Here is a 21,767-nt window from a genome sequence, read left to right as displayed (position 1 = left end):
CCCCAGAGGGACAGTTGTTGTACCTTTCTGTTGGACCTATGTATAAAAAACGGCTGTCTAAAAATTTTGATCAGATGTAACTGGGGAAAAGGGGGGGTGCGTGGGGGAGGGGGTTTGCCCTACAATTACTTTTAAAAGTATTACAATTACTGATAAAACAGGCAGTAGTAGTAGTAGTAACAGTAATTTATTATAAAAAAATAAAAATATCGTAGTGCACCAAAAACGTTGCTTGCGAGGGTGTGCTACTAGTAAAAAGAAAAAAAAAAATAAGGCACATTTTTTCAGACTCGTCTTTTTTTTATGGATAACATTAAACTTAATGAATTTTTGTCTTTGGAATTGGCATAAAAAGTCAATTTATTTATTGTGTCTATTGTTATAAAAAGTGTTTACAGTTTTGGTATATGTCCAGCCGGAGTTACTGCTTACTTACAGTTCGTCATTACGAACTGTTGGGTGACGTCATCTATGCAATAAGCATAATGCTATAAGTAGTAAATGGCTCTCAATATAAAATGACGTCATCTGTGCTATAAATCACAACACTTTCGAATTTTGTAGTGTCTAAATTATCGTTGTTTAAATAAATAAAAAAAAATATTGACTTTACTTTAAGAAAAACAAGAAGCCAACTAAATTGTAAATTATATTACCCCTTTGACAAGCATTGACAATGCTTGTCAATGCTTGACAAGTCTTGACAATGTAGTTATGAATTTGACAATTCATAACTGCAAGTGGGAAGTACAGATTGACTGCCAAACCTTCCATAAAAGCGTGAATAATATAATAATATCAGGAAAAAAAACTAAAATCTTACAAGTACCATACCTTACAATTTCCTAAAACAAAGTGCAATAAAGACGCACAGACGCAATCAGATTTGAAAAGAGCAGAAATAAGCATGAATAAATAAATAAAACATCAAAATAAATGGTAAAGCCAAACTTAAAACAAGCCGATATACCACAAATTGTCGGTGCAGGATTTCTACTCTTGATGATTGAAAAGCATCGCCAAGTGCTGAAAACCATGTTCGGCCCAGGATTGAACAAAGCCTGCATTCAATTGGGAGTTTCAGGGAGTTCTTGCTGTCCAAATCTAAGCGGGCTTAAGCACTTCGTGCATACTTGGAGAAAATGTGTTAGTCTCTGTCCTGCACTGGTTCTGGGACCATTGCTTTTCTGGAGGCCTAAATAATTTCAGTGATTTAAAGAATATTAAAATTGAAACTTGGAATGTTACGATGTTAAAAAATGACTATCGTATCGACATTTTGACTGACGAATTCAGACGATTCAAACTGGATTTATTAGGAGTTTCAGAAACTCATACCCCAGGGGTAGGAAGTATGAAATTAGGTGATTTGAGATTTGAAGTGTTATTTACTTTTTCCCTGAAAAGAATTTGCACTTTACTTTTTAATTTTTTTTAATTAAAGAACAAAATTTGCACTTTACTGAAAAATTTAAATGTTTTTGCATTTATAAATTTAATAAATCAAGTAATATTAACACTTTGATTACTAAATATCAGTATATGTATATTAAACTGACAATGCACATTCATTTGTATTTTTTCAGTAAAGTGCAAATTTTGTTCTGGCCTTGGGAAGGAATAGGGGTTTTGCGCCCAACTTATGTTAATTTCTGCTCGTTTTTAGTTTGACTTGGTTATTTATTGTAATTTATGTTCGTTTTGGGTTTCATTTATTTACCGATGCTGATTTGTGGTAGTTTCACGCTTGGCAGATTATTTGATCTTATTTTTGCTCATTTTTTGTTTAATGGAGTTCTTTACTTTTCTTTGAAAAACTTACTTTCTGGAAAAAGTTTTTTTAACTAATTTCTGTTCGTTTTATATTGACATAGTCTTTTCAGGGAAAAAGAAAATAATACCTTAACTCTTTTCGTTTTTTTAAGACTTTATAGTTTGGCCCGCTATTTGTATGCTAGAGAAAAATTTTCAGCAATTTCTAACAACATACACCTTTTTAAAAATCCGGACACAAATAATAGTGTTTAATTTAGTTTCATACCTCCTCTAGTTGACCTGAAATAGAAAACTTGATACAATTCGCAAAAAAAATCTGTTTACTTTCTTTGATAGATTGGATACACTTACGCTATTTTGATTTGTTTAAATTTTAAGAGCAGAAGTAGCCCCGAAAGTTTGAACATAATATCCTCAGTTATTCTTGGGATACTGCTGAGATGCCTTATTAGGAATTAGCATTATTACAGTGCATTTTGATTTAATCTTAAGGCAAAATTTATTTTTTAAAACATATTAGGCAATTGGGTGGATGGGAGTGGAAGGTAGATTAATTGCCCTCACACAACTTTCTACTATTAAAAAGTGAACTAGCCCCTTCTATTTTCAATTTAATGAGTCCCTTTCGAAGTTCCCACGACAACTCCTTCGATGAGAAGTGCCCTGGTCTAAACAACAACAACAACAAAAAATATCACTAATTACTTTTGACTATTAAAACTGGTACTAGCCCTTTGAATTTCAAATCGAATGAGCTCTTTTTCAAGTTTCTACGACAAAGATTTCAATAAAAAAACTTATATGCCCCCAGGGCATAAGCTAAAACCCTTTCCATGAGGGTTGTGGGGGAGTGTCCTCCTCAAAACATATTTTCTATCTGGAAATCAACTACGCTGAACAAAATGGCTATCTCAAAATTTTTATTGGATGTGTTTGGGGGAATGATGGGCATGAGGGGGGGCTAGTTGCCCTCAAATCACTTTCGACTATTGAAAAGGGCAGTAGCCCTTTGAATCTCCAATCGAATGAGCTTTTTTTGAAGTTTCTACGACAACTCCTTCTATATAAGCCTTATATGCCCCCAGCGCATAACTTAAAACCCTTGCCCTGAGGGATGTGGGGGATTGTCCTCCTCAAAAACATATTTTCGATCTGGAAATCAACTACGCTGAACAAAATGGCTATCTCAAAATTTTGATTGGATGTGTTTGGGGGAAGGATTGGTGGGGGGGGGCATAGTTGCCCTCCATTCACATTCGGCTATTAAAAAGGGCACTAGCTCTTTGATTTTCCAATCAAATGAGCCCCTTTCGAAGTTTCTACGACAACGCCTTCTATAAAAACCTTACATACCCCCAGGGTATAACTTAGAAGCCTTGCACCGAGGGTTGTGGGGGAGTGTCCTCCTCAGAAACATATTTTCTATCTGGAAATCAACGACGGTGAAGAAAACGGCTATCTCAAAATTTTGATTGGATGTGTTTGGGGGAATGGTGGGCGTGGGGGGAACTAGTTGCCCTCCAATCACTTTTGACTATTAAAAAGGGCACTAGCCGTTTGAATTTCCAATCGAATGAGTCCTGTTTTGAAGTTTCTAGGACAACGCCTTCTATAAAAACCGTATATGCCCCCAGGGCATAACTTACAACCCTTCCCTTGTGGGTTGTGGGGGAGTTTCCTGATCAAAAACATATTTTCTATCTGGAAATCAACTAGCCTACGCTGAACAAAATGGCTACCTCAAAATTTAGATTGGATATGTTTGGGGGAATGATGGGCGTGGGGGGGGGGGGGGGGCTAGGTGCCCACCAATCACTTTTGACAATTAAAAAGGGCACAAACCCTTTTAATTTCCCATCGAATGAGCCTGTTTTGAAGTTTCTATGACAACACCTTATATAAAAACCTTATATGCCCCCAGGGCATAAGTTAAAACCCTTGCCCTGAGGGTTATGGGGGAGTGTCCTCCTCAAAAACATATTTCTATCTGGAAATCAACTATGCTGAACAAAATGGCTATCGCAAAATTTTGATTGGATGTGTTTGGGGGATGATGGACGTAGGGGGGGGGGGGCTAGTTGCCCTCAAATGACGTTCGACTATTAAAAAGGGTACTAGCCCTTCAAATTTCCAATCGAATTAGCCTTTGTTGAACTTTCTACGACAACGCCCTCTATAAAACCTTATATGCCCCCAGGGCATAACTTAAAACCCTTGCCCCGAGGGTTGTGGGGGAGTATCCTCCTCAAAAAGTAATTTTCGATCTGGAAATCAACTACGCTGAGCAAAATGGCTATCTCAAAATTTTGATTGGATGTGTTTGGGGGAATGATGAGCATGGGGGGGGGGATAGTTGTCCTCCAATCACTTTTGACTATTAAAAGGGCACTAGCCACCCCAATTTCCAATCAAATGAGCCCTTTTCGAAGTTTCTACAACAACTCCTTCAATACGAAGTGCCAGTCGAAGAAAGAAGAATGCCCTCAGGACATAACTTGTTGTAGAAACTTGAAAAAGAGCTCATTCGATTTGAAATTCAAAGGGCTTAGTACCCTTTTTTATAGTCGAAAGTGATTTGAGGGCAACTAACCCCCCTAACCTAACCTAACATAAACCAGAGACAACACACACACAGAGACGATACACACATAGAGACGACACACACACACAGACGACAAACGATGAGGGCACATAAAGAACAATGTGGGCACATTGTGTTTTTTTTTTCTCCATACCCGGGCACTTCGTATCAAAGGAGTTGTTGTAGAAACTTCGAAAAGGGCTCATTCAATTGGAAATTTGAGTGGCTAGTGCCCTTTTTAATATTAGAAAGTGATTCGCGGGCAACTAGCCCCCCCCCCCACGTCCATCATTCCCCCAAACACATCCAATCAAAATTTTGAGATAGCCATTTTGTTCAGCGTAGTTGATTTCCAGATAGGAAATATGTTTTTGAGGAGAAAATTACCCCACAACCCTCAGGGCAAGGGTTTCAAGTTATGCCCTGGGGGCATATAAGGTTTTTATAGACGGCGTTGTTGTAGAAACTTCAAAACAGGCTCATGCAATTGGAAATTCAAAGGGCTAGTACTCTTTTTAATAGTCAAAGTGATTGGAGGGCAACTACCCCCCCCCCTTCCACCCCCATCATTCCCCAAAAAACACATCCAATCAAAATTTTGAGATAGCTATTTTGTTCAGCGTAGTTGATTTCCAGATAGAAAATATGTTTTTGAGGAGGACACTCCCCCACAACCCTCAGGGCAAGGGTTTTAAGTTACGCCCTGGGGGCATATAAGGTTTTTATAGAAGGCGTTGTCGTAGAAGCTTCAAAAATGCTCATTTGATTGGAAATTCAAAGAGCTAGTGCCCTTTTTAATAGTCGAAAGTGATTGAAGGGCAACTAGCCCCCCCCCCCACCCAAGCCCATCATTTCCCCAAACACATCCAATCAAAATTTTGAGCTAGCCATTTTGTTCAGCATAGTTGATTTCCAGATAGAAAATATGTTTTTGAGGAGGACACTCCCATACACAGTCCTCAGGGCAAGGGATTTAAGTTATGCCCAGGGGGCATATAAGGTTTTTAAAGAAGGCGTTGTTGTAGAAACTTCAAAAAAAGCTCATTCGATTAGAAATTCAAAGGGCTAGTGGCCTTTTTAATAATCAAAAGTGATTGGAGGGCAACTAGCCCCCCCCCCCACACCCCTCCTTATCCCAAACACATCCAATAAAAATTTTGAGATAGCCATTTTGTTCAGCGTAGTTGGTTTCCAGATAGAAAACATATTTTTGAGGAGGACACTCCCCAACAACCCTCAGGGGAAGGATTATAAGTTATGCCCTGGGGCCATATAAGGTTTTTATTGAAATCTTTGTCGTAGAAACTTGAATAGGGACTCATACAATTTGAAATTCAAAGGGCTAGTGCCCTTTCTGATAGTCGAAAGTGATTTGAGGGCAAGTAACCCCCCTAACCTAACCTAACATAAACCAGAGACAACACACACAGAGACAACAAACACACAGAGACAACACACACACAGAGACAACACACACACACAGAGACAACACACACACTGAGACAACACACACACAGAGACAACAAACACACAAAGACGACACACACACAGAGACAACACAAACACAGAGAGAACACACACACAGAGACAACAAACATACAGAGACAGCACACACACACAGACAACACACACATTGAGACATCACAGACATAGAGACGACACACACACAGAGAAAACACACACACAGAGATGTCACACACACAGAGACGACACACACTGAGACAACACACACACAGAGACAACAAACACACAAAGACAACACACACCCAGAGACAACACACACACACAGACAACACACACACAGAGACAACAAACATACAGAGACAGCACACACACACAGACAACACACAAATTGAGACAACACAGACATAGAGACGACACACCTAGAGATAATACACATAGATACACATAGAGATAAGGTTTTTTACTGAAATCTTTGTTGTAGAAACTTGAAAAAGGGCTCATTCAATTTGAAATTCAAAGGGCTAGTAGGGTGAACTTGGGTAAGTCCGGCCCTTTATCGAGTTTTTTTCAGCTTAATCTGGTCCCAAGATTGTTTTGGAGTTTCTGCCACAATAAAAACTATTTGATGTTGCTGTTGATCATACTAGTAATATTCTGCATAATCCAAAAAGTCCCCTAGTTTTGTTGTTTCCATGAGTTGCTACACCAAAGTAACCCATCTCAGGGAGGCCAAACTTACCCCAAGTCTGGGGGTAAATGAGGCACTTCCCAGGTAAATCTTATCTATGTAGAGATAAAAATTATTTCACACTAAGACATGACAGAGGGTCCCTCAATGTACGGAAAAACCATAAAAACCAAAAACTCTCGTTAATGGTTTGTATGTGCCACAGCGGAACATCAGCTTTCTGCTTATCATGGGGTAACTCCGACAGTGGTGGTTTTACCCCGTAAATATGAGAAGTCTCTTAGAAATTAATTTTTTCAAATTTTTCATTTTAAATATGAAAAAGGTAAAGACATACTTCAAATAATAGGATAAAAAAAAAAGAAGCAGTTTAAATTATTATAAAAGAGATTTTAAAAAGCAAACTTTTGATCACTTGCAGGCCCTAATGTGCTTCTTGTAAAGGCTAATGATGTGCCAAATTTGGAATGGTGGTAGAGTGAAGGTTCCAGCTTCAGAGAGCCTCAATGGTTTGGCAAAGATGTAGTTTTCTTCGACTTTGTCAATGTCATCCTTTTTTGATCAATCGTATGAATAGTCGGCTAGGCTCAGGCATCAAAGATATTTTATACGAACAAGATTTTCATCGGGAAAATCAAGCACCCTTCCAATATACAAGCCTTGTTGATCTCGTTTGGTATCGTATGCTACAGTATAGTACTCATTTAGCTGTATTTTAGCTTCTTTTCCTCCTCTTCTTCATGCTTGAGGAACCCGATGAGACATCCAAGTCAGAGTCTTCACTGGGAAGATCATCTTTCTTATTCTTTTTCAGTTTTGGCTTGAACGTGTTCTTGTTTACTTTCCATTTTTTGTTCCCTAGCTTTTCTTTTTTCTCTTTCTCTCTTTGTTCAAGCACTCTCAAAGCCTCTGCAGATGTGATTACTTCAGCTTCCCGGGCAACTCTCTGTCTACCGGATGTCCCGGATGCTGAGACATCAAGAGAAGGGCAACGTACTGAGTCCAAGAGAAGTTCTTCTAAGGTTTTGTCATGCGTATGATTCTTCTTCGGACTAACCAACACCGAAATGGTAATCTGTTCAGTTGCAGTATTCACCCTGGTAGTCACTCTTGTTAAATTCTGAGTCTCCGATTTCTTACTCTCAACATATCGTTTGAACTTGGCTGGATCAAACTTCGCGTTGTCGACCATGTCGCGGTTGATACGCGCTGGAATAGCGGAATCGTAAAGTCCTGTCGCTTGAAATGATTTTTGAATCAGTGAAGGGGTTAAGTAAGTCTCCCAGATCTGACATAAAATTTTCACGAGGCCTGGTCGTGACAAGCCGTCACCTGGGTGTGCTCGTTGCCAGTTCACGAGCTTCTTCTCATAGGATGATTTCAGCCCTTGGAAAATAACCCTGTCAAGGGGCTGCAAAACATGGGATGCATGGGCTGGCAACTTGAGGATGGTAACGTTCTTCTCTGAAGCGAGCTTCGCAAGAGCCAAGGATAAATGGGAGCCATGGCCATCAAGAATAAGATGTGGTTTTTCTTTCACCTGAGGCAGGAAAACATCTCTAAACCAGTTATAGAAAAGGTCCGCAGTCATCCATCCTTTCTTAGTAGCTGAATAACATGCATCTGGATGGAGGTTTCTTAAGCGAGATGTTGTTTATTTTCTTAGACCCAAGCCACCAGTCCTCACCTGACCGGTTGTTTGTGAAACAAGTATTGATTTTGTTCACGCAGACGCATTTTTGCACTTCGTCTGGGAACTGTTGTTTGGTAAGACCCATACCCCACTTTTTTATGTCCTTCAGTAACTTTGCCATACTGTTCTCAACATCAGGAGGTAGGTCCGGAGCTCTCCCAGGAGTAACAGCAGGCGATTTCCGGAAAGTCCTTTGCTTCTTTATCTGATCCAGTAGTGTTGTCCTTAGTATGTTGTAAAATTTCACAGCTTTTTTTTAAAGACATTCGACATGATAGAACTTCATCTTTGGCTTGTTTAAGCTGTTCAGCAGTATATCGTCCTCCTGCCCCCTTGTTGGTTTTTTGGTTGTACTTGCGTGGCATCTGGAAAAAATGCAGGTTTATAGTAACAATAGTAAAGCGTAGCTATTGCATGAGAAACGACAAGCCATATTGACAAATTCAAGCTTATAGCGCGTCCATACTATCCGTTTTCTGGAAAATTGGAAGAAGGAAAAGCTGTCCAGACTTAACGTTTTTTTTTAAAAATATCTTTACAAGTTTATCAGATATCCGCATCAAGGTTTTTTATTATCCAAAACCTACAGAAAACAATTTTAGAGCCTCAGTTAGACAATTTACCTTTTTTTTGTTCTAAACCACATTAAAAAAAACAATTTTTATTTTCCAATTATGGCCTCGTTGGGGAGGGGAAATCTCTTGAAGATGGGGAGCAACAAATTTTCTCTCATGAGAAAATTGTTGGCGTTTGCAACCTGAGAAAAACATCAGAAAATGTGTTTATTCTCTATGGGTACTCGTGAATTCAGCTATATTGTTACTGATTGACAAACTTTAGAAAAAAATCATATTAATCACAGTCAGTATTTTGGTGTTTTCGACCCCAACCCTCTTCACACTCAAATATATTCCCCTAAACGTGTCTACCATGCATTTGTTTTTCTGTTAGAACCAAAAATCCGATGTTATCTAGTGTTTCATTGGAAAGCAATCCGACGATACTAGGTTTAATATTAACTTGGCACAATGCGATTCTTCAATGCCTAATTACTTTCAGCTTTGACAGATTTAGCTGTTATTAATGGCATTGATTTTCATGGGTGTAGCGAGGGGGGCAGCTGCCCTCCCCCCTCTAGACCTTCGAATATACATTAGATATGGCTGAAAAAGCAGATGGTTTGGAAAAAGCAGTTGATAAAACTCCATCACACTATCGACTTGGGTCAAGACAGTGAATAAACTAAACTAAAAAAGATTTGTATATATCATTTTCATGTCTGGAAACCTTTATTATTAAAAAAAAACATAATAAGCAACTGGAAGATGCAAGAAAATCACATAAAAAGGGAAAAATATGAAAGCAAAATCTTATGCAAAAAATTAAGACACTCAAATCTGAAAAAAGTATTTTCGATCAAATTAAAATCAAAAAAGGAATTTATTCAAGGTTTTCTCATAACTTTAAGTATATTTTTGGCATAATCTTTCTTTTCCAGTTCCATTTTTCAGTTGATGTCACTCCTTTTCGTCAAGATCTTGGGATCAAGGAATAGTTGACAAATATAATTCACTGAGATCTAGGCTAGAACTGCAGAAGACTAGCCAAACGTATACACGGGGAAAGTCCGGCCCCCCGTGTCGGAATTTACCCTGTATGGGGCAAGTCCGACATGCCGAAGTTACCCCGAACGGGGTTCTTTCTGGGGTAAGTCCGACACCCCGTGTATCTCCTGACTGGCTTGAGGATAAAATACTAATAAATTACAGTAAATTCTTCAACTATCCTATTAACTCATCGGCTATTTACAATCATTCCATCCTCTCTTTAGTTTTCCGCACTATCAGTTAAAAATTAGTACCCACCTCGTGGCCAGCAAAGATGCCCTCCTCGAAATTTCAAAATTTCGTCACCACCAGAGAGGTTAAAAATGGCGGCAATACTGAACACTGTTGTCAAGTACCAAGCCAAAGGAAGAAAATGAAGTACAGAACCACAGATTTCTGTCTTCACTGAATCAGATAAGACAGGGGTGACGGAGTTACCCCGGTGTCGGACTTACCCAAGTTCACCCTACCCTTTTTAATAGTCAAAAGTGATTTTAGGGCAACTAACCCCCCTCTCACGACCACCTTTTCCCCAGACACTCTCCCAAAACCCTCAGTGCAACAATTATAAGTTATGCCCTGAGGGCATATAAGGTTTTTATTGAAATCGTTGTTGTAGAAACTTGAAAAAGGGCTCATTCGATTTGAAATTCAAAGGGCTATTACCCTTTTTAATAGTCGAAAGTGATTTGAGGGCAACTACCCCCCCCCTCTCACGCCCACCTTTTCCCCAAACACATACATTCAAAAATTTTTGATAACCATTTTATTCAACGTACTCGAAATTTTTGAAAATTAGGTGTATCATAATGAAAACCCCACCCCCCACATCCCTCAGGGTCCGGGTCGTAAGTTATACCCTGGGGGCGTATAAGGTTTTTATAGAAAGCATTGTCATAGAAACTTCAAAAGTGCTCATCCAATTGGAAATTGTAAGGGCTAGTGCCCTTTTTAATAGTTGAAAGTAATTGGAGAGCAACTAACACCCCTCTCACGCCCACCATTTCCCCAAACACATGCAATCAAAATTTTGAGATATCCATTTTGTCCAACGTAGTTAAAAGTTCTGGAACTTAGGTCTTTGAGGATGATAACCCCCTCAGAGCCCTCAGGGCAAGGGTTGTAAGTTATGCCCTTGGGGCATTAAAATTTATATTGAAAGTTGTTATGGAAATTTCAAAAAGGGCTCATTTGATTGGAAATTAAAATTGCCCTTTTCAATTTCCTATTCAAATTTCCTATTCAATTTCCTAGTCAAAAGTGAGTGGAGAATAACTAACCCCCCTCTCACTCCTACCATTTCCCCAAAAACATTCAATCAAATTTAGAGATAGCCATTTTGTTCAACATAGTTGAAAGTCCTGGAAATTATGTATTTAAGGATGACAAAACCACAAGAGCCCCAAGGGCAAAGGTTGTAGTTTATGCCCTGGGGGTATATAAGATTTTATTGATAGAGTTGTTATAAAAATTCAAAAGGGGCTCATTCAATTCGAAATTGAGAGGGCTAGTGCCCTTTGTAATAGTCGAAAGTTATTGGAGCGTAACTAACCTCCCTCTCAAGCCCACCCTTCCTCCAAACACATCTAATCAAAATTTTCAGATAGTCATTTTGTTCAACGTAGTAGAAAGTTCTGGAAATTAGGTCTTTGAGAATGACCTTAGGGTAAGCGTTGTAATTTATGCCCTGGGGGCATATAAGGTGTTTATAGAAAGCATTGTTGTTCCCAAAAGTGCTCATTTGATTGGAAATCAAAAGGCCTAGTGCCCTTTTTTATAGTCAAAAGTGATTGGAAGCCTTGACATTTTTATAGTAAAGATTGATGTGGGTATAATGTAATATTTGTTGTTGTTGTTGTTGTTTAGACCAGGGAACTTTGTATCGAAGGAGTTGTCGTGGGAACTTTAATAAGAGCTCAATCGATTAAAAATAGAAAGGGTTGGTGCACTTTTTAATATTCGAAAGTAATTGGAGGGCAACTAATCCCCTTTCCACGCCCACCTACCCATTTTTCAACTATGTTTAAAATATAAATGTTTTCTTAATATTAAATCAAAATGCACTGCAATAATACTAATTCCAAATAAGGCATCTCAGCAGTATCCCAAAAACAACTGAGGGTATTATGTTCAAACTTTTGGGGCTACTTCTGCTCTTACAATTTAACCAAATCAAAACAGTGTAAGTGTATCCAAGCTATCAAAGAAAGTAAACAGATTTTTTTGCAAATGGTATCAAGTTTTCCATTCAGGTCAACTAGAGGAGGTATGAAACTAAACTAAACAGTACTATTTGTGTCCAGATTTTTAAAAGGGTGTATATTGTTAAAAATTTCTGAAAATTTTTTCCAGCATACAAATAGCAGGCCAAACTATAAAGTCTTAAAAAACGAAAAGATTTAAAGTATTATTTTCTTTTTCCCTGAAAAGACTATGTCAATATAAAACAAACAGAAATTAATTAAAAAAACTTTCTCTACAAAATTAGATTTTCAAAGAAAAGTAAAGAACTCCATTAAACAAAAAAATAGCAAAAATAAAATTAAATAATCTACCAAGAGTGAAACTACCACAAATCAGCATCAATAAATAAATGAAACCCAAAACAAACAGAAATTACAATAAATAACCAAGTCAAACTCAAAACAAGCAGAAATTAACATAAGTTGGGTGCAAAACCCCTATGCCTTCCCAAGCCAAGAACAAAATTTGCACTTTACTTAAAAAATACAAATGAATGGGCATTTTCAGTTTAATATACATATACTGATATTTTGTAATCAAAATGTTAATATTATTTGATTTATTAAAGTTATAAAAGTAAAAAACATTTATATTTTCTCAGTAAAGTGCAAATTTTGTTCTGGCCTTGGGAAGGCATAGGGGTTTTTCACCCAACTTATGTTAATTTTGCACCCAAAAGATGGAAAATGATATAAAGTTTTCTGTATGACTTTAAATATCAAATTATTTTAGAGAAGTATGAATGAAGTTATACAGAAGACTTCTTGGTTTCTTATTTAATAAATATATGATCCACTAAAATGTCATACAGAAGAAATTATATTACCCCATGGATACATAGAGAAAACAGCAAAAAGTCATATGAAAGACTTCATTCATGTTTGCTCTATTACAGTATGAAGTATAAAAAGTCATCTGTATGACTTTATTTATGTTTGCTCTGTGATAACAGGAGGCATAAAAAGTCATCTGCATCACTTTATTCATAATGTTTTATAGTAGAGTGATATATTAAAAAGTCATCTGTATGACTTTATTTATGCTGCTCTATAATGAAATCATGCAGGCCTAGGCTATAAAAAGCCATCTGTATGACTTTTTGCTGTTTTCTCTATGTATCAGTGGGGTAATATAATTTCTTCTGTATGACATTTTAGTGGATCATATAATAAATAAGAAAACCAAAAAGGTTTTGGGCTCGTAAACCCAAAACTCTACCATTTATGACCAAAAAAATAAAGAAAGCCAAAAATAAAAAGAACAGGTATTGGAAACTATATAAACAGAATGTACACCGTAAGAACTAGTACACAAAATATACTTAGACACGAAAAAAAGTCAGAGATGTAAGCAGAAATTTATTTGAACATCATGAGGAGGCTGAAGCAGCAGCAAGCAAGTTAAATCCAACACGCTCTTGGACTTATGCCTCAGCCCGTAAACCTGGTAGACACTCTTTTATGCGACTTAAAGAGAATGACCGCATAATAGATGACCCATTAGAAAGTGCCAATGCCGTAAATAGGCAGTTTACATCTGTATTTACTCAACCTGATAATGCCCCTCTTCCCGACCCCCCCACCGCTCCCCGCATAACCCCGCTGCGCCTGATTACAGTCAATAGGGTAGATGTAGGGGCACACCTAAAAAGTTGAATCCAAATAACTCGGTGGGACCTGATGATGTACACCCAAGGCTTCTTAAAGAATTGCATGTTGAACTATCAGGCCTGCTCACTCACCTTTTTCAGAAATCCCTTGATGAAAAGTGTATCTCGCAGGATTGGCACATGGCCCACATAACCCCCATACATAAGGGTGGCAGCAAAGAGGACGCAAGCAATTACTGGCCAATCAGTGTCACCTCTGCAGTCGGGAAGCTACTAGAAGCGATTGTTAACACTGCAATCCTGAAACACTTGACAACCAATAAACTATTCTCATCATGTCAGCATGGCTTTAGGTCTGGTCAGTCGGTTGAAACAAACTTGATTGATTCTTATAATTATATCACTGATCTTCTAGACCAGGGGTTCCCAGTCGACATCATACTACTCGATTTGGCAAAGGCATTTGACAAATTCTGCCATAAAAGACTTCGAATCAAGCTCCAAGTTATTGGGGTGAGTGGTGGTGTGGTTGAGTGGGTGATGCAGTTCTTAACAGATAGGAAACAGACGGTTAAAGTATTTGGTGAGGATGGAAGGACGTTTTTCTCCAAGGTGGCCGCTGTTGGAAGTGGTGTCCCCCAGGGCACGGTTTTGGGTCCGACTTTATTTAATATATATATAAATGACGTGCCAAAAATCCTAAACAACAAAGTAAGCCTCTACACTGATGACTCGAAACTTATCGGTTATGCAGACGCATCGAAAAATATTAAGTTAATCTAACAGGACCTCAATACATTTACTCACTGGACTAATATTTGGAGGCTTGAATTCCATGCATCAAAATGCAAGACTCTCCACCTTGGGACGAAAAACCCACACAATCAGTACCATATGGATTGTAGGGAAAGCCCGCCTGCTGTTAAATAGAAGAAGATGTAGGGATGGGTCCTGAAATGCCATTTCCAGCAGCCACGCGGAGAGAGATCTTGGTGTCCTGGTAGACGACAAATTGAAATTTCATATTCATGCACAAGCGACGATTGAGAAGGCTAATCAGACACTTGGCTTAATCAAAAGAACATTCACTAGCAGATCTCCAACTGTTATGACCAAGCTATACAAGAGTCTAGTTCGACCAAGGCTAAGAGTTTGGAATGTGTATTGCATGCCCAATCAATAAGACAGACCAAGCAGCTCTAGAATCAGTCCAGAGGAGGGCAATGAAATGTATTAGAGACCTCTATGATGTCCCTTATCCATCCCGTCTCCGTAAGCTTAGAATACCATCTCTAACATATCCTTGCAAACAAGGCGATGTGATAACAGCATACCAGCTCCTAAATACTGAGGATACCATTCCTGGCCTTTTCCAACCGGACAATTCAAACAGAACTCGTGGTCATTCTCAAAAGCTTTTCCAGAAACGAGCCAACACCAGACTAAGGAACAAGTTCTTCTCAAATAGAGTTGTCAGCTTGTGGAACTCCCTTAGTGAAAAAACAGTAACCTCTACCAGCGTGGATGTGTTCAAGTCATCAGTGGATAGGCAGTGGCTCAACAAACCGTGGTGCACCATTTGGGACGCCACAGATGATGATTAACTATCATCACTAAAGCTGGCGGACACAGGATTCGTCCTATTGCTAGCAAGTGCGATTTAAGGTAATTTAAGGTAAAAAGTCTTCTGTATTACTTTATTCATACTTCTCTAAAACAATTTGATGTTTAAAAAGTCATACAGAAGACTTTATATCATTCTCCATGTTTAAAGGAAACACAATATTGTCTATTGTTTGACTTTATAGTGCTTTCTATATAAGAGTAATTGACCACATTTGCTGCTTAGAGTATAAAGAACCAACAACTTTAATAGTCAAATGTTGCTCACTCCTAGAAACTAAACTAGCCTAAGGTTGTTATTTATTTGGTCAGAGCAAGTATATGTGGTATAAAATGTGTATCATATTTGGAAAAATAAGATGCTACAGTATACAGTGATATAATTAAAATTGGTAAAATTCTAGTTTAGCTACTTTTGGCTATCTTGGAAAGGGGTTAGGTTAGGAAAATGAAACTTTCAAGGATGGGTCTACAGGCTAAAGTTTGTCCCGGGAAGGTATTTTGAAGTACCTACTTCCATTCCTTCTTTGTCTAGAGGGTCCTGAAATTTATCTATAGCCTACAGGACAGGTCTATAACCTATTGAAATTTTGACAAAACAACATTTTACCTTAATTTTCAGTTATTGGCTATTTTTCTCTGGCTTTAGTTCTAGAAATGCAATTTCTGTTATTTGAGTAGAATTTTAAGCCATATCAATGTTTTTTTAATTTATGAAATGTATTTGCAACCTAACCTCTTTCCAAGATAGCCAAAAGTAGAATTTTACCTTAGAAGAAGCCAAGACAGATAGTCCGAGTAATTTAGAGGCAAATCTGCGATAAGCCCTTTTTAGGATTGTAAGAACAGTGATTCTTTAATATCCACGTAGTTTGGGTTTTGAAAATATGACCCCAAACATCGTCATCTAAATGGCAGCAAAATTCTATACATTGATGCTGCTCTAAAACCAATTTTTACTGTAACTGACGTTTCACAGTGATGTTAAAAATTTGCGATCATTTGGCTCCAGCCCATTTTTATTTCGGTTTCGATTTATTTATAAAGTTTTGTCTGTATTGACATTATTTACCCTACCAACACCAGGACCAACTTGTTTTATTTTCTCCAGGGATGATAGTATAATACCAATAGTCATGAAAGGTCGGGAGATGAATCATTCAAAGGGACATTAAAGGTTTTAGTGCCCTTTTTAAGTGACCAAAAACAGTGTTGGGCAGCTAACACCCCTTTTTTGCTATAGGCTCAAGATTTTGAGAAAGAAAGACATATTGTTCAGCATAGTTGAAAAGTCCGACAACTAGGCCTCTGCGGGTGATATAACCCCCCATAGCCCCTGGGGAAAGGGAAAATGAAATTTGTCTATTGTTTAGATCTAATTTTGTTGTTGGGAAATATGGACATTTGGGGGGGGGTTAGGGGGTAGATAATACTATGTGGGCGGCAATTTTCCACGCAGAGAATTTTCCGTTGGCAGGGAAGTTTCCTGGGGGTTTTTCAAAGGAAAATTTTAGACGAGGGGAATTTACCAGAATTCATACTTGGAGTTTGAATTTGTCTTACTTCCTCTTTGGCAACTCTGTTTTGAATGAGGAGATGTACCGAGAGGTGAAATTTTCTGCGGGGCTGAAATTGTTGTGGGGGATTTTCCGTGGAAAGGATTTTCCACAGGAAAAATTCTTCATGGGGAAATTCTCCGCAAGGGAAAACATTCCATTAGGGGTGAGGGAGGGATTGAAGAAACATTTTCTGAGGAGGGGGAAACTAAGGCATGGTTTGAAAAACTATCAGAAATTAACAAAATAAAATTCAAATGAAAGTAAGGAGCATCTACCAGGGGGAATTGTCCGCGGAAAATTTCCTTGGGAGAATTTTCAATGAGGATGAAACTGTTCCGAGGGAATTTTTGGGGAGAGGGGAGGGTTTACGCGGCAGGAATTTTCGATGGAAGAGTTTTCTGTTAGGAGGGTTTACGCGGAGGGACAGGCAAATTTTTTGATATTATTGGACAAACAATCAAAAATTAAAAAAAAAAAATTCAACTTAAAGTAAGGAGCAACAATAAAATTTTAAATAGACCAAAATTATTCCATATGTGAGAGGGGCTACCCCTTCCACTCTCCCTCACTCCTTATGGTAAAGTTTAAACTTATCGTCCCAATTCTTTAAGAATATCTTCTGAAACACAAGGACCGTTTAATTGGAATTATAAGCTTTCTTAAAGTACTCAAGAAATTTTACGTAACAAGTAAAGGATTAAGGAGGGGACAGTCCCCCTCATATACGGGATTTCTATTCGTTTTCAGTTCGAAGGTTGCTCCTTAGTTTCAGCTGAAAAAAACTTTTTTTTTTATTTAATAATACAAACTACAACAAAGCACTTGCTATATAATCAGAAGTATCAAAACTCGAAAAGCATGTTTGTCTGTTTTACAAATTCAATGCCCCTTTCAGGAATAAGTATGGATAAAGACTTTATTTGAAATATTGTAATTTTTTTTTCCTAGAGTACCGATTTTCTAGCTTTCTTTTTAGCAAACCTACTCCGTCGTTTTCTCCCATTTATATCTCCAAAGTGCAAGAAAAATTTCGTACGAAAGTACACCCCTCGGTGGCTAGTAAAACAAATTCACGTTCAAATTCATTTAATTCAAAAACAAGACATAGCTCTCGTGGGCAAAACCCAAATATGATGTCTCTTAGTCATAATTAGCAAAATAAAGTTGTCTGATAAAACTTTGTCAGGATAAATAAACTAAAGGATAAAAACACTTGCGATTGAGAATAAACTTGTCGGATAAAACTTCGTCAGGATAAAATAAACTAAACAATAAAAACACTAGAGATCATTGTAATATTTCACAAAGCTTGGCATAAAGCTTTTACTGTAGCGCATAGTGTTACAGTCGACTGGGGTTAGTTTCGGAACCTTCTCAGCCACTTCCCTGGGGGGACGAGATCTTATAGGGACAAAAGATAGGGGAAGGAATGATCGGTAGATGGGATGTTGAAGGAGGGAGGAACCAAATCTTTGGCATAAATTTTCTTGGCGGGAAGAAAGGGATTCAAGTTTAAAACAGGTACAGGCAATTTTAGCAAATTCTAAATTTAAAAATTATGATTTAAAAATTTCAATGCATAGGTTTAGGTTGAGCCTCACCATGAATAGTACAACAAGAGCCATAAGACTTGTGTATCTTAAGAAGATCACATAAATTATAGAGAACATATCCCGACTTGTCTTGGTTCATGTACAAGAACATTGGAAGTGTCTATAGTACTATCCGCCTCTTCTGAGCATTGTTACTACCTCTCTTTTCCTTTATATTATTTTCATAATTATTGCACCTCCTCTCCTTGCAACACAATCGGAAAGATAACGCCTGTAAATGTGAATCGCTTCAAATCTAAGATAGATTATGGTTACAGCGATAGCTCCTCCTGGCCCTTCCACAATCCTTGTGTTTTCACATTTCAGGAGATTTATTTCAAACATAGGAGATTTGTTTAAAGTGAACTGAATTTATTCACTAATTAGGGTTAAAATTCAATACTTAATAAAATATCGTATCGCGCGTCGCTGATAATTCATAATATTACTTGCATATCGTTATTCTTGTTGAATAGCAATTATTGAGTTCGTCACAGTAATATTATTGCATTGAAAAATGTTTACAGACAAGATCATATTTGAGATTCATGGGAACTCGTATGCAGTTGATATTTTGATCTATTTTTAAATAGAGATAATGCAAAGTGGACATAAGAACGTTCAGCTTCCGGACCCACATGTACCATCAAAACCTAGGGCTGGTAGATCACACTCAGGCCATAGTAATCAGAAATATAGCTTCGAAGAGTTTATACTGGAATTGAAAAACAAATTATGCCATCCGTAGAGAGGCAGACAAGAGGAATAAAGAGGCCAGTAGAAAGGCTGATGAAAAATATCACTTACAATTTATGAAAATCGGGGAAGGACTAGTAAAAGCTTACTGAGGAATTTCGGAGAGTAATATTTCATCAGCTTACAGGCCGTCAGATCGCCAGGAAAATTTTTCTTGGCAACGGTTGCGAGGAGGTAAAATGCGTAAAACCTTACAAAGAAACGCTAAAGCACATGCCTTCTAAAACATTGGGGAGGGACATGACATTCCGTAGAAGAGTTGAAGAGTCAAAAACAGCGAGGCCAACCCGTCAAAGGGATGATACAGAGGCAATGCCTGTAGCAGTGGGAGAAAGCTTGTCATTCCGTAAGAGAGAGGGGGATGCGGCATAGGCCAGGGCAACTTGTATAGAAAATTAGACACGTAATAGTCGGGTTCCGAATATAAATGTTTTTGAAAATCATGATTGTTCCAATTACTTTTTAGGAAATAACAAACTTCAAGACATATACACTAAAAGTGAGACGCCGACAGGTAGAGACCAAAATGAGGTACTTCGTGTGCCAGAGAAAATTGAATAGAACTTTAGAATACACACTTTTCTTCTTAAAGCTCGAGAAATTCTAGTACAATATGAAAAACCCAATGTGGTAATTCAGTTCCCATTTAGTGACGATATATTTGACACTGCGACAAGAGTAACAAAAACTAAGAGACAGAAAAGTAAAACGAGACTGCCATAGAGAAATTCAGTCTAAGAAAAGAAAGTGCAAATAAAAAAGAGAAAAGAAATATGATTTGTAAATTCAGTCTGCGATGGCAGACAGGGAGATTGTGGGAGAATTACAAAACAATGGGAGGACAAGGGAGATTAGGGGATAGAAATAGGTATATATTCCACTCGGGAACACCAGAGATGATCAAAGGGTAGAATTGAGTGGACTCGACAGGATTCTGGAAAAGTCGGGTGGCATTGAATTTCAGAAGAGTTTGGAAAAGCTTGGGAAGGAGTCTGAAATTTGTCCTATCAATTATAAGGCGTATTTGACTTCGCTTGGTGGGAGGTGCCCTCTCAGGAATTCATGAAGGACAACCACCTCGTTCAACACACAACTCTTGGGCCAGCTATGATCGCTTTGCCCAGACTTATACTTTCTAACTAGGGCCCCTGGGAGATATTCTCTCTCATTAACAGTCATTACATATTCCTCCCAAGCCTTTACCCTGCAGCCACATTCCCTATTTTTACCCTGTATCGGTATCGACATTTATTCCTAACAAATCTATTTCCTCGAGTCCTACGTCCAATTGTAGCATTCATTTGACATCGGTGTTTGTTCTTCATACGATTATCCTATTGGAAGGAGTCTAGAAAAAGCTTATTCTTGTTTCACTCACATTTTTACCCAATTTCCCTGTATCCCAATCGTGACGGCAAACCTTTGCAAATTTGTTTTAAAATAGTGGATACGTTTTCATCGTTGGAGATTAAGAGACTAGTTGAGCCAGTCCCTTCTGATGCCTGGTATCGTCCCATATACCATATACCTACTTTCTGCTTCTCTCAAGTGTAAATTCGTGAGAGAAAGAAATTTCTGATTTAATCCTGCTACAAGGCTCTGATTAGTAATGTCATCTAATCAGAACCCATATGAAGTTGTCCGTAATTTAATTTTTTTTTTTACTCTGCTGTTAGGTTAGCGTAGACATGAATTTCTCTGAGACTGGGCCCGAGACTCTCATCACTGTATAAGCACGATCATTTTCCGCTAATTTTGCGGATATCATTCTTCAAAATCCCAAACCTGGCGAAGATGGCTATATAGCCAATAGCTCCAATAGTTTTACAGAGACGTTGAATGGCAATTGATCTTGGGCCAGGTTGATGGCATGGGAGTTGAAAATGTGGCCAAAGCGGTTCGGCCGATGCAGTGGGAATTGGTAAAAAAAGAAAGACGGGAATATTATTGAAGTTGTAGATTTTCACGTTTTTTTTTTGTTTCTTGTGTTTTTTTACTCACGAGGTTCCAGCCAGTTCAGCGTATTGGCGGCCATTTAACTTAGCATGGAGGCATTCTGCACCTAGGCCTACTTATCAGATGAATGACCTTTTTGTAAGCTAAATCCAATCCCACTTTGGGGTTCTCTGTTTCGCCCCATCCCCACTTTCCCTTAAATGACTTTAATCTTCCTTTTCATTTCCTTCGGTAAAATTAAGGGGTGTCCCTAGTCAGCATAGTATTAAAAATAGACTGACTGATAATGATTCATCAGCCAGCCAAGAGAGAGGGTTTCACGATTAAAGCTGGTAGGGTCAATAGGGAGGAGGAAAGCCCATTGATTCGGCAGAACAGGTGAGGACCGCGCTGTCACCCCTTGATGTTACTGATTGGCTGGATTCTCGTGGCCTCTTCTCTCTTGCTGTCCCTACCGAAAAAAAAACGAGAGAGAGAGAGAGAGAGAGAGAGAGAGAGAGAGAGAGAGAGAGAGAGAGAGAGAGAGAGAGAGAGAGAGAGAGAGAGAGAGAGAGAGAGAGAGAGAGAGAGAGAGAGAGAGAGAGAACCGTGTTTTGGAATAGAAAAATACTCCTATACT

General features: G+C 38.2%; 1 protein-coding gene across 5 annotated transcripts in view; it reads right to left on the bottom strand.

Annotated features, from left to right (window-relative positions):
• The window catches only part of LOC148955852 (uncharacterized), a 59,225-nt gene extending 43,017 nt beyond the window's left edge, over positions 1 to 16,208 (bottom strand). For 3 of the 5 annotated variants that reach the window (XM_089108381.1, XM_089108382.1, XM_089108380.1), the window contains exon 1: positions 16,055 to 16,208. The gene's annotated coding sequence lies outside the window, so the exon portion shown is untranslated. Of the gene's footprint in view, positions 1 to 970; positions 1,196 to 15,895; positions 15,983 to 16,054 lie in introns of those variants that run through there. The other 2 variants (XM_089108383.1, XM_089108384.1) reach the window with 2 other exon arrangements.
• Between the last annotated feature and the right edge of the window lie 5,559 nt (positions 16,209 to 21,767).

Source organism: Artemia sp. Qi Xiang Cuo, chromosome 2 (genome assembly GCF_049724085.1).
Source record: "Artemia sp. Qi Xiang Cuo chromosome 2, ASM4972408v1, whole genome shotgun sequence".
Classification (NCBI taxonomy): Eukaryota; Metazoa; Arthropoda; class Branchiopoda; order Anostraca; family Artemiidae; genus Artemia; species Artemia sp. Qi Xiang Cuo.
This window is presented reverse-complemented; position numbering and strand designations above follow the sequence as displayed.